Raw genomic sequence first — 11,715 nt, 5'->3', positions numbered from 1 at the left:
CTGCCACTGTGTAGGAGAATCCGTATAGGTGTTCGAGTGTTCGAACCGTAATGCGCAAGAAATGGTATGTAAACCCCGTATTTACATATCTGCCACAGTGCAGGAGAATCCATATCGGTGTTCGAGTGTTCGAACCGTAATGTGCAAGAAATGGTCCCGAAACCCCGTATTTACATATCTGCCACTGTGCAGGAGAATCCGTATAGGTGTTCGAGTGTTCGAACCGTAATGTGCAAGAAATGATCCCGAAACCCCGTATTTACATATCTGCCACTGTGCAGGAGAATCCGTATAGGTGTTCGAGTGTTCGAACCGTAATGCGCAAGAAATGGTATGAAAACCTCGTATTTACATATCTGCCACTGTGCAGGAGAATCCGTATAGGTTTTCGAGTGTTCGAACCGTAATGCGCAAGAAATGGTATGTAAACCCCGTATTTACATATCTGCCACTGTGCAGGAGAATCCGTATAGGTGTTCGAGTGTTCGAACCGTAATGCGAAAGAAATGGTACGGAAACCCCGTATTTACATATCTGCCACTGTGCAGGAGAATCCGTATAGGTGTTCGAGTGTTCGAACCGCAATGCGCAAGAAATGGTACGGAAACCCCGTATTTACATATCTGCCACTGTGCAGGAGAATCCGTATAGGTGTTCGAGTGTTCGAACCGTAATGCGCAAGAAATGGTGTGTAAATCCCGTATTTACATATCTGCCACTGTGCAGGAGAATCCATATAGGTGTTCGAGTGTTCGAACCGTAATGTGCAAGAAATGGTCCCGAAACCCCGTATTTACATATCTGCCACTGTGCAGGAGAATCCGTATAGGTGTTCGAGTGTTCGAACCGTAATGCGCAAGAAATGGTATGTAAACCCCGTATTTACATATCTGTCACTGTGCAGGAGAATCCGTATTGGTGTTCGAGTGTTCGAACCGTAATGCGCAAGAAATGGCACGGAAACCCCGTATTTACATATCTGCCACTGTGCAGGAGAATCCGTATAGGTGTTCGAGTGTTCGAACCGTAATGCGCAAGAAATGGTATGTAAACCCCGTATTTACATATCTGCCATTGTGCAGGAGAATCCGTATAGGTGTTCGAGTGTTCAAACCGTTATGCGCAAGAAATGGTACGGAAACCCCGTATTTACATATTTGCCACTGTGCAGGAGAATCCGTATAGGTGTTCGACTGTTCGAACCGTAATGCGCAAGAAATGGTACGAAAACCCCGTATTTACATATCTGCCACTGTGCAGGAGAATCCGTATAGGTTTTCGAGTGTTCGAACCGTAATGCGCAAGAAATGGTATGTAAACCCCGTATTTACATATCTGCCACTGTGCAGGAGAATCCGTATAGGTGTTCGAGTGTTCGAACCGTAATGCGCAAGAAATGGTACGGAAACCCCGTATTTACATATCTGCCACTGTGCAGGAGAATCCGTATAGGTGTTCGAGTGTTCGAACCGTAATGCACAAGAAATGGTACGGAAACCCCGTATTTACATATCTGCCACTGTGCAGGAGAATCCGTATAGGTGTTCAAGTGTTCGAACCGTAATGCGCAAGAAATGGTATGTAAACCCCGTATTTACATATCTGCCACTGTGCAGGAGAATCCATATAGGTGTTCGAGTGTTCGAACCGTAATGTGCAAGAAATGGTCCCGAAACCCCTAATTTACATATCTGCCACTGTGCAGGAGAATCCGTATAGGTGTTCGAGCGTTCGAACCGTAATGCGCAAGAAATGGTACGGAAACCCCGTATTTACATATCTGCCACTGTGAAGGAAAATCCGTATAGGTGTTCGAGTGTTCGAACCGTAATGCGCAAGAAATGGTATGTAAACCCCGTATTTACATATCTGCCACTGTGCAGGAGAATCCGTATAGGTGTTCGAGTGTTCGAATCGTAATGTGCAAGAAATGGTCCCGAAACCCCGTATTTACATATCTGCCATTGTGCAGGAGAATCCGTATAGGTGTTCGAGTGTTCGAACCGTAATGCGCAAGAAATGGTATGTAAACCCCGTATTTACATATCTGCCACTGTGCAGGAGAATCCGTACAGGTGTTCGAGTGTTCGAACCGTAATGCGCAAGAAATGGTACGGAAACCCCGTATTTACATATCTGCCACTGTGCAGGAGAATCCGTATAGGTGTTCGAGTGTTCGAACCGTAATGCGCAAGAAAGGGTACGAAAACCCCGTATTTACATATCTGCCACTGTGCAGGAGAATCCGTATAGGTGTTCGAGTGTTCGAACCGTAATGCGCAAGAAATGGTATGTAAACCCCGTATTTACATATCTGCCACTGTGCTGGAGAATCCGTATAGGTGTACGAGTGTTCGAACCGTAATGCGCAAGAAATGGTACGGAAACCCCGTATTTACATATCTGCCACTGTGCAGGAGAATCCGTATAGGTGTTCGAGTGTTAGAACCGTAATGCGCAAGAAATGGTATGTAAACCCCGTATTTACATATCTGCCACTGTGCAGGAGAATCCGTATAGGTGTTCGAGTGTTCGAACCGTAATGCGCAAGAAATGGTATGTAAACCCCGTATTTACATATCTGCCACTGAGCAAGAGAATCCATATAGGTGTTCGAGTGTTCGAACCGTAATGTGCATGAAATGGTCCCGAAACCCCGTATTTACATATCTGCCACTGTGCAGGAGAATCCGTATTGCTGTTCGAGTGTTCGAACCGTAATGCGCAAGAAATGATATGAAAACCCCATATTTACATATCTGCCACTGTGCAGGAGAATCCGTATAGGTTTTCGAGTGTTCGAACCGTAATGCGCAAGAAATGGTATGTAAACCCCGTATTTACAAATCTGCCACTATGCCGGAGAATCCGTACAGGTGTTCGAGTGTTCGAACCGTAATGCGCAAGAAATGGTACGGAAACCCCGTATTTACATATCTGCCACTGTGCCGGAGAATCCGAATAGGTGTTCGAGTGTTCGAACCATAATGCGCAAGAAATGGTACGGAAACCCCGTATTTACATATCTGCCACTGTGCAGGAGAATCCGTATAGGTGTTCGAGTGTTCGAACCGTAACGCGCAAGAACTGGTACGGAAACCCCGTATTTACATATCTGCCACTGTGCAGGAGAATCCGTATAGGTGTTCGAGTGTTCGAACCGTAATGCGCAAGAAATGGTATGTAAACCCCGTATTTACATATCTGCCACTGTGCAGGAGAATCCATATAGGTGTTCGAGTGTTCGAACCGTAATGTGCAAGAAATGGTCCCGAAACCCCGTATTTACATATCTGCCACTGTGCAGGAGAATCCGTATAGGTGTTCGAGTGTTCGAACTGTAATGCGCAAGAAATGGTATGTAAACCCTGTATTTACATATCTGCCACTGTGCAGGAGAATTCGTATAGGTGTTCGAGTATTCGAACCGTAATGCGCAAGAAATGGTCTCGAAACCCCGTATTTACATATCTGCCACTGTGCAGGAGAATCCGTATAGGTGTTCGAGTGTTCGAACCGTAATGCGCAAGAAATGGTATGTAAACCCCGTATTTACATATCTGTCACTTAGCTGGAGAATCCGTATAGGTGTTCGAGTGTTAGAACCGTAATGCGCAAGAAATGGTATGTAAACCCCTTATTTACATATCTGCCACTGTGTAGGAGAATCCGTATAGGTGTTCGAGTGTTCGAACAGTAATGCCCAAGAAATGGTATGTAAACCCCGTATTTACATATCTGCCACTGCGCAGGAGAATCCATATCGGTGTTCGAGTGTTCGAACCGTAATGTGCAGGAAATGGTCCCGAAACCCCGTATTTACATATCTGCCACTGTGCAGGAGAATCCGTATAGGTGTTCGAGTGTTCGAACCGTAATGTGCAAGAAATGGTCCCGAAACCCCGTATTTACATATCTGCCACTGTGCAGGAGAATCCGTATAGGTGTTCGAGTGTTCGAACCGTAATGCGCAAGAAATGGTATGAAAACCTCGTATTTACATATCTGCCACTGTGCAGGAGAATCCGTATAGGTTTTCGAGTGTTCGAACCGTAATGCGCAAGAAATGTTATGTAAACCCCGTATTTACATATCTGCCACTGTGCAGGAGAATCCGTATAGGTGTTCGAGTGTTCGAACCGTATTGCGCAAGAAATGGTACGGAAACCCCGTATTTACATATCTGCCACTGTGCAGGAGAATCCGTATAGGTGTTCGAGTGTTCGTACCGCAATGGGCAAGAAATGGTACGGAAACCCCGTATTTACATATCTGCCACTGTGCAGGAGAATCGTATAGGTGTTCGAGTGTTCAAACCGTAATGCGCAAGAAATGGTATGTAAACCCCGTATTTACATATCTGCCACTGTGCAGGAGAATCCATATAGGTGTTCGAGTGTTCGAGCCGTAATGCGCAAGAAATGGTCCCGAAACCCCGTATTTACATATCTGCCACTGTGCAGGAGAATCCGTATAGGTGTTCGAGTGTTCGAACCGTACTGCGCAAGAAATGGTATGTAAACCCCGTATTTACATATCTGTCACTGTGCTGGAGAATCTGTATAGGTGTTCGAGTGTTAGAACCGCAATGCGCAAGAAATGGTATGTAAACCCCGTATTTACATATCTGCCACTGTGTAGGAGAATCCGTATAGGTGTTCGAGTGTTCGAACCGTAATGTGCAAGAAATGGTCCCGAAACCCCGTATTTACATATCTGCTACTGTGCAGGAGAATCCGTATAGGTGTTCGAGTGTTCGAACCGTAATGCGCAAGAAATGGTATGAAAATCCCGTATTTACATATCTGCCACTGTGCAGGAGAATCCTTATAGGTTTTCGAGTGTTCGAACCGTAATGCGCAAGAAATGGTATGTAAACCCCGTATTTACATATCTGCCACTGTGAAGGAGAATCCGTATAGGTGTTCGAGTGTTCGAACCGTAATGCGCAAGAAATGGTACGGAAACCCCGTATTTACATATCTGCCACTGTGCAGGAGAATCCGTATAGGTGTTCGAGTGTTCGAACCGTAATGCGCAAGAAATGGTACGGAAACCCCGTATTTACATATCTGCCACTGTGCAGGAGAATCCGTATAGGTGTTCGAGTGTTCGAACCGTAATGCGCAAGAAATGGTACGGAAACCCCGTATTTACATATCTGCCACTGTACAGGAGAATTCGTATAGGTGTTCGAGTGTTCGAACCGTAATGCGCAAGAAATGGTCCCGAAACCCCGTATTTACATATCTGCCACTGTGCTGGAGAATCCGTATAGGTGTTCGAGTGTTCGAACCGTAATGTGCAAGAAATGGTCCCGAAACCCCGTATTTACATATCTGCCACTGTGCAGGAGAATCCGTATAGGTGTTCGAGTGTTCGAACCGTAATGCGCAAGAAATGGTTTGTAAACCCCGTATTTACATATCTGCCACTGTGCAGGAGAATCCGTATAGGTGATCGAGTGTTCGAACCTTAATGCGCAAGAAATGGTATGAAAATCCCGTATTTACATATCTGCCACTATGCAGGAGAATCCTTATAGGTTTTCGAGTGTTCGAACCGAAATGCGCAAGAAATGGTATGTAAACCCCGTATTTACATATCTGCCACTGTGCAGGAGAATCCGTATAGGTGTTCGAGTGTTCGAACCGTAATGCGCAAGAAATGGTACGGAAACCCCGTATTTACGTATCTGCCACTGTGCAGGAGAATCCGTATAGGTGTTCGAGTGTTCGAACCGTAATGCGCAAGAAATGGTACGGAAACCCCATATTTACATATCTGCCACTGTGCAGGAGAATCCGTATAGGTGTTCGAGTGTTCGAACCGTAATGCGCAAGAAATGGTACGAAAACCCCGTATTTACATATCTGCCACTGTGCAGGAGAATCCGTATAGGTTTTCGAGTGTTCGAACCGTAATGCGCAAGAAATGGTATGTAAACCCCGTATTTACATATCTGCCACTGTGCAGGAGAATCCGTATAGGTGTTCGAGTGTTCGAACCGTAATGCGCAAGAAATGGTACGGAAACCCCGTATTTACATATCTGCCACTGTGCAGGAGAATCCGTATAGGTGTTCGAGTGTTCGAACCGTAATGCGCAAGAAATGGTATGTAAACCCCGTATTTACATATCTGCCACTATGCAGGAGAATCCATATAGGTGTTCGAGTGTTCGAACCGTAATGTGCAAGAAATGGTCCCGAAACCCCGTATTTACATATCTGCCACTGTGGAGGAGAATCCGTATAGGTGTTCGAGTGTTCAAACCGTAATGCGCAAGAAATGGTACGGAAACCCCGTATTTACATATCTGCCACTGTGAAGGAGAATCCGTATAGGTGTTCGAGTGTTCGAACCGTAATGCGCAAGAAATGGTATGTAAACCCCGTATTTACATATCTGCCACTGTGCAGGAGAATCCATATAGGTGTTCGAGTGTTCGAACCGTAATGTGCAAGAAATGGTCCCGAAACCCCGTATTTACATATCTGCCACTGTGCAGGAGAATCCGTATAGGTGTTCGAGTGTTCGAACCGTAATGCGCAAGAAATGGTATGTAAACCCCGTATTTACATATCTGCCACTGTGCAGGAGAATTCGTATAGGTTTTCGAGTGTTCGAACCGTAATGCGCAAGAAATGGTACGGAAACCCCGTATTTACATATCTGCCACTGTGCAGGAGAATCCGTATAGGTGTTCGAGTGTTCGAACCGTAATGCGCAAGAAATGGTATGTAAACCCCGTATTTACATATCTGTCACTGTGCTGGAGAATCTGTATAGGTGTTCGAGTGTTAGAACCGTAATGCGCAATAAATGGTATGTAAACCGCGTATTTACATATCTGCCACTGTGTAAGAGAATCCGTATAGGTGTTCGAGTGTTCGAACCGTAATGCGCAAGAAATGGTATGTAGACCCCGTATTTACATATCTGCCACTGTGTAGGAGAATCCATAGCGGTGTTCGAGTGTTCGAACCGTAATGTGCAAGAAATGGTCCCGAAACCCTGTATTTACATATCTGCCACTGTGCAGGAGAATCCGTATAGGTGATCGAGTGTTCGAACCGTAATGCGCAAGAAATGGTGTGAAAATCCCGTATTTACATATCTGCCACTGTGCAGGAGAATCCTTATAGGTTTTCGAGTGTTCGAACCGAAATGCGCAAGAAATGGTATGTAAACCCCGTATTTACATATCTGCCACTGTGCAGGAGAATCCGTATAGGTGTTCGAGTGTTCGAACCGTAATGCGCAAGAAATGGTACGGAAACCCCGTATTTACATATCTTCCACTGTGCAGGAGAATCCGTATAGGTGTTCGAGTGTTCGAACCGTAATGCGCAAGAAATGGTACGGAAACCCCGTATTTACATATCTGCCACTGTGCAGGAGAATCCGTATAGGTGTTCGAGTGTTCGAACCGTAATGCGCAAGAAATGGTATGTAAACCCCGTATTTACATATCTGCCACTGTGCAGGAGAATCCATATAGGTGTTCGAGTGTTCAAACCGTAATGTGCAAGAAATGGTCCCGAAACCCCGTATTTACATATCTGCCACTGTGCAGGAGAATCCGTATAGGTGTTCGAGTGTTCGAACCGTAATGCGCAAGAAATGGTATGTAAACCCTGTATTTACATATCTGCCACTGTGCAGGAGAATTCGTATAGGTGTTCGAGTGTTCGAACCGTAATGCGCAAGAAATGGTCCCGAAACCCCGTATTTACATATCTGCCACTGTGCAGGAGAATCCGTATAGGTGTTCGAGTGTTCGAACCGTAATGCGCAAGAAATGGTTTGTAAACCCCGTATTTACATATCTGTCACTGTGCTGGAGAATCCGTATAGGTGTTCGAGTGTTAGAACCGTAATGCGCAAGAAATGGTATGTAAACCCCGTATTTACATATCTGCCACTGTGTAGGAGAATCCGTATAGGTGTTCGAGTGTTCGAACCGTAATGCGCAAGAAATGGTATGTAAACCCCGTATTTACATATCTGCCACAGTGCAGGAGAATCCATATCGGTGTTCGAGTGTTCGAACCGTAATGTGCAAGAAATGGTCCCGAAACCCCGTATTTACATATCTGCCACTGTGCAGGAGAATCCGTATAGGTGTTCGAGTGTTCGAACCGTAATGTGCAAGAAATGATCCCGAAACCCCGTATTTACATATCTGCCACTGTGCAGGAGAATCCGTATAGGTGTTCGAGTGTTCGAACCGTAATGCGCAAGAAATGGTATGAAAACCTCGTATTTACATATCTGCCACTGTGCAGGAGAATCCGTATAGGTTTTCGAGTGTTCGAACCGTAATGCGCAAGAAATGGTATGTAAACCCCGTATTTACATATCTGCCACTGTGCAGGAGAATCCGTATAGGTGTTCGAGTGTTCGAACCGTAATGCGAAAGAAATGGTACGGAAACCCCGTATTTACATATCTGCCACTGTGCAGGAGAATCCGTATAGGTGTTCGAGTGTTCGAACCGCAATGCGCAAGAAATGGTACGGAAACCCCGTATTTACATATCTGCCACTGTGCAGGAGAATCCGTATAGGTGTTCGAGTGTTCGAACCGTAATGCGCAAGAAATGGTGTGTAAATCCCGTATTTACATATCTGCCACTGTGCAGGAGAATCCATATAGGTGTTCGAGTGTTCGAACCGTAATGTGCAAGAAATGGTCCCGAAACCCCGTATTTACATATCTGCCACTGTGCAGGAGAATCCGTATAGGTGTTCGAGTGTTCGAACCGTAATGCGCAAGAAATGGTATGTAAACCCCGTATTTACATATCTGTCACTGTGCAGGAGAATCCGTATTGGTGTTCGAGTGTTCGAACCGTAATGCGCAAGAAATGGCACGGAAACCCCGTATTTACATATCTGCCACTGTGCAGGAGAATCCGTATAGGTGTTCGAGTGTTCGAACCGTAATGCGCAAGAAATGGTATGTAAACCCCGTATTTACATATCTGCCATTGTGCAGGAGAATCCGTATAGGTGTTCGAGTGTTCAAACCGTTATGCGCAAGAAATGGTACGGAAACCCCGTATTTACATATTTGCCACTATGCAGGAGAATCCGTATAGGTGTTCGAGTGTTCGAACCGTAATGCGCAAGAAATGGTACGAAAACCCCGTATTTACATATCTGCCACTGTGCAGGAGAATCCGTATAGGTTTTCGAGTGTTCGAACCGTAATGCGCAAGAAATGGTATGTAAACCCCGTATTTACATATCTGCCACTGTGCAGGAGAATCCGTATAGGTGTTCGAGTGTTCGAACCGTAATGCGCAAGAAATGGTACGGAAACCCCGTATTTACATATCTGCCACTGTGCAGGAGAATCCGTATAGGTGTTCGAGTGTTCGAACCGTAATGCGCAAGAAATGGTACGGAAACCCCGTATTTACATATCTGCCACTGTGCAGGAGAATCCGTATAGGTGTTCAAGTGTTCGAACCGTAATGCGCAAGAAATGGTATGTAAACCCCGTATTTACATATCTGCCACTGTGCAGGAGAATCCATATAGGTGTTCGAGTGTTCGAACCGTAATGTGCAAGAAATGGTCCCGAAACCCCTAATTTACATATCTGCCACTGTGCAGGAGAATCCGTATAGGTGTTCGAGCGTTCGAACCGTAATGCGCAAGAAATGGTACGGAAACCCCGTATTTACATATCTGCCACTGTGAAGGAAAATCCGTATAGGTGTTCGAGTGTTCGAACCGTAATGCGCAAGAAATGGTATGTAAACCCCGTATTTACATATCTGCCACTGTGCAGGAGAATCCGTATAGGTGTTCGAGTGTTCGAATCGTAATGTGCAAGAAATGGTCCCGAAACCCCGTATTTACATATCTGCCATTGTGCAGGAGAATCCGTATAGGTGTTCGAGTGTTCGAACCGTAATGCGCAAGAAATGGTATGTAAACCCCGTATTTACATATCTGCCACTGTGCAGGAGAATCCGTACAGGTGTTCGAGTGTTCGAACCGTAATGCGCAAGAAATGGTACGGAAACCCCGTATTTACATATCTGCCACTGTGCAGGAGAATCCGTATAGGTGTTCGAGTGTTCGAACCGTAATGCGCAAGAAAGGGTACGAAAACCCCGTATTTACATATCTGCCACTGTGCAGGAGAATCCGTATAGGTGTTCGAGTGTTCGAACCGTAATGCGCAAGAAATGGTATGTAAACCCCGTATTTACATATCTGCCACTGTGCTGGAGAATCCGTATAGGTGTACGAGTGTTCGAACCGTAATGCGCAAGAAATGGTACGGAAACCCCGTATTTACATATCTGCCACTGTGCAGGAGAATCCGTATAGGTGTTCGAGTGTTAGAACCGTAATGCGCAAGAAATGGTATGTAAACCCCGTATTTACATATCTGCCACTGTGCAGGAGAATCCGTATAGGTGTTCGAGTGTTCGAACCGTAATGCGCAAGAAATGGTATGTAAACCCCGTATTTACATATCTGCCACTGAGCAAGAGAATCCATATAGGTGTTCGAGTGTTCGAACCGTAATGTGCATGAAATGGTCCCGAAACCCCGTATTTACATATCTGCCACTGTGCAGGAGAATCCGTATTGCTGTTCGAGTGTTCGAACCGTAATGCGCAAGAAATGATATGAAAACCCCATATTTACATATCTGCCACTGTGCAGGAGAATCCGTATAGGTTTTCGAGTGTTCGAACCGTAATGCGCAAGAAATGGTATGTAAACCCCGTATTTACAAATCTGCCACTATGCCGGAGAATCCGTACAGGTGTTCGAGTGTTCGAACCGTAATGCGCAAGAAATGGTACGGAAACCCCGTATTTACATATCTGCCACTGTGCCGGAGAATCCGAATAGGTGTTCGAGTGTTCGAACCATAATGCGCAAGAAATGGTACGGAAACCCCGTATTTACATATCTGCCACTGTGCAGGAGAATCCGTATAGGTGTTCGAGTGTTCGAACCGTAACGCGCAAGAACTGGTACGGAAACCCCGTATTTACATATCTGCCACTGTGCAGGAGAATCCGTATAGGTGTTCGAGTGTTCGAACCGTAATGCGCAAGAAATGGTATGTAAACCCCGTATTTACATATCTGCCACTGTGCAGGAGAATCCATATAGGTGTTCGAGTGTTCGAACCGTAATGTGCAAGAAATGGTCCCGAAACCCCGTATTTACATATCTGCCACTGTGCAGGAGAATCCGTATAGGTGTTCGAGTGTTCGAACTGTAATGCGCAAGAAATGGTATGTAAACCCTGTATTTACATATCTGCCACTGTGCAGGAGAATTCGTATAGGTGTTCGAGTATTCGAACCGTAATGCGCAAGAAATGGTCTCGAAACCCCGTATTTACATATCTGCCACTGTGCAGGAGAATCCGTATAGGTGTTCGAGTGTTCGAACCGTAATGCGCAAGAAATGGTATGTAAACCCCGTATTTACATATCTGTCACTTAGCTGGAGAATCCGTATAGGTGTTCGAGTGTTAGAACCGTAATGCGCAAGAAATGGTATGTAAACCCCTTATTTACATATCTGCCACTGTGTAGGAGAATCCGTATAGGTGTTCGAGTGTTCGAACAGTAATGCCCAAGAAATGGTATGTAAACCCCTTATTTACATATCTGCCACTGCGCAGGAGAATCCATATCGGTGTTCGAGTGTTCGAACCGTAATGTGCA

Source organism: Camellia sinensis, chromosome 12 (genome assembly GCF_055761805.1).
Source record: "Camellia sinensis isolate YWXY chromosome 12, ASM5576180v1, whole genome shotgun sequence".
NCBI lineage: Eukaryota > Viridiplantae > Streptophyta > Magnoliopsida > Ericales > Theaceae > Camellia > Camellia sinensis.
Note: the sequence above shows the minus strand (reverse complement) of the source record.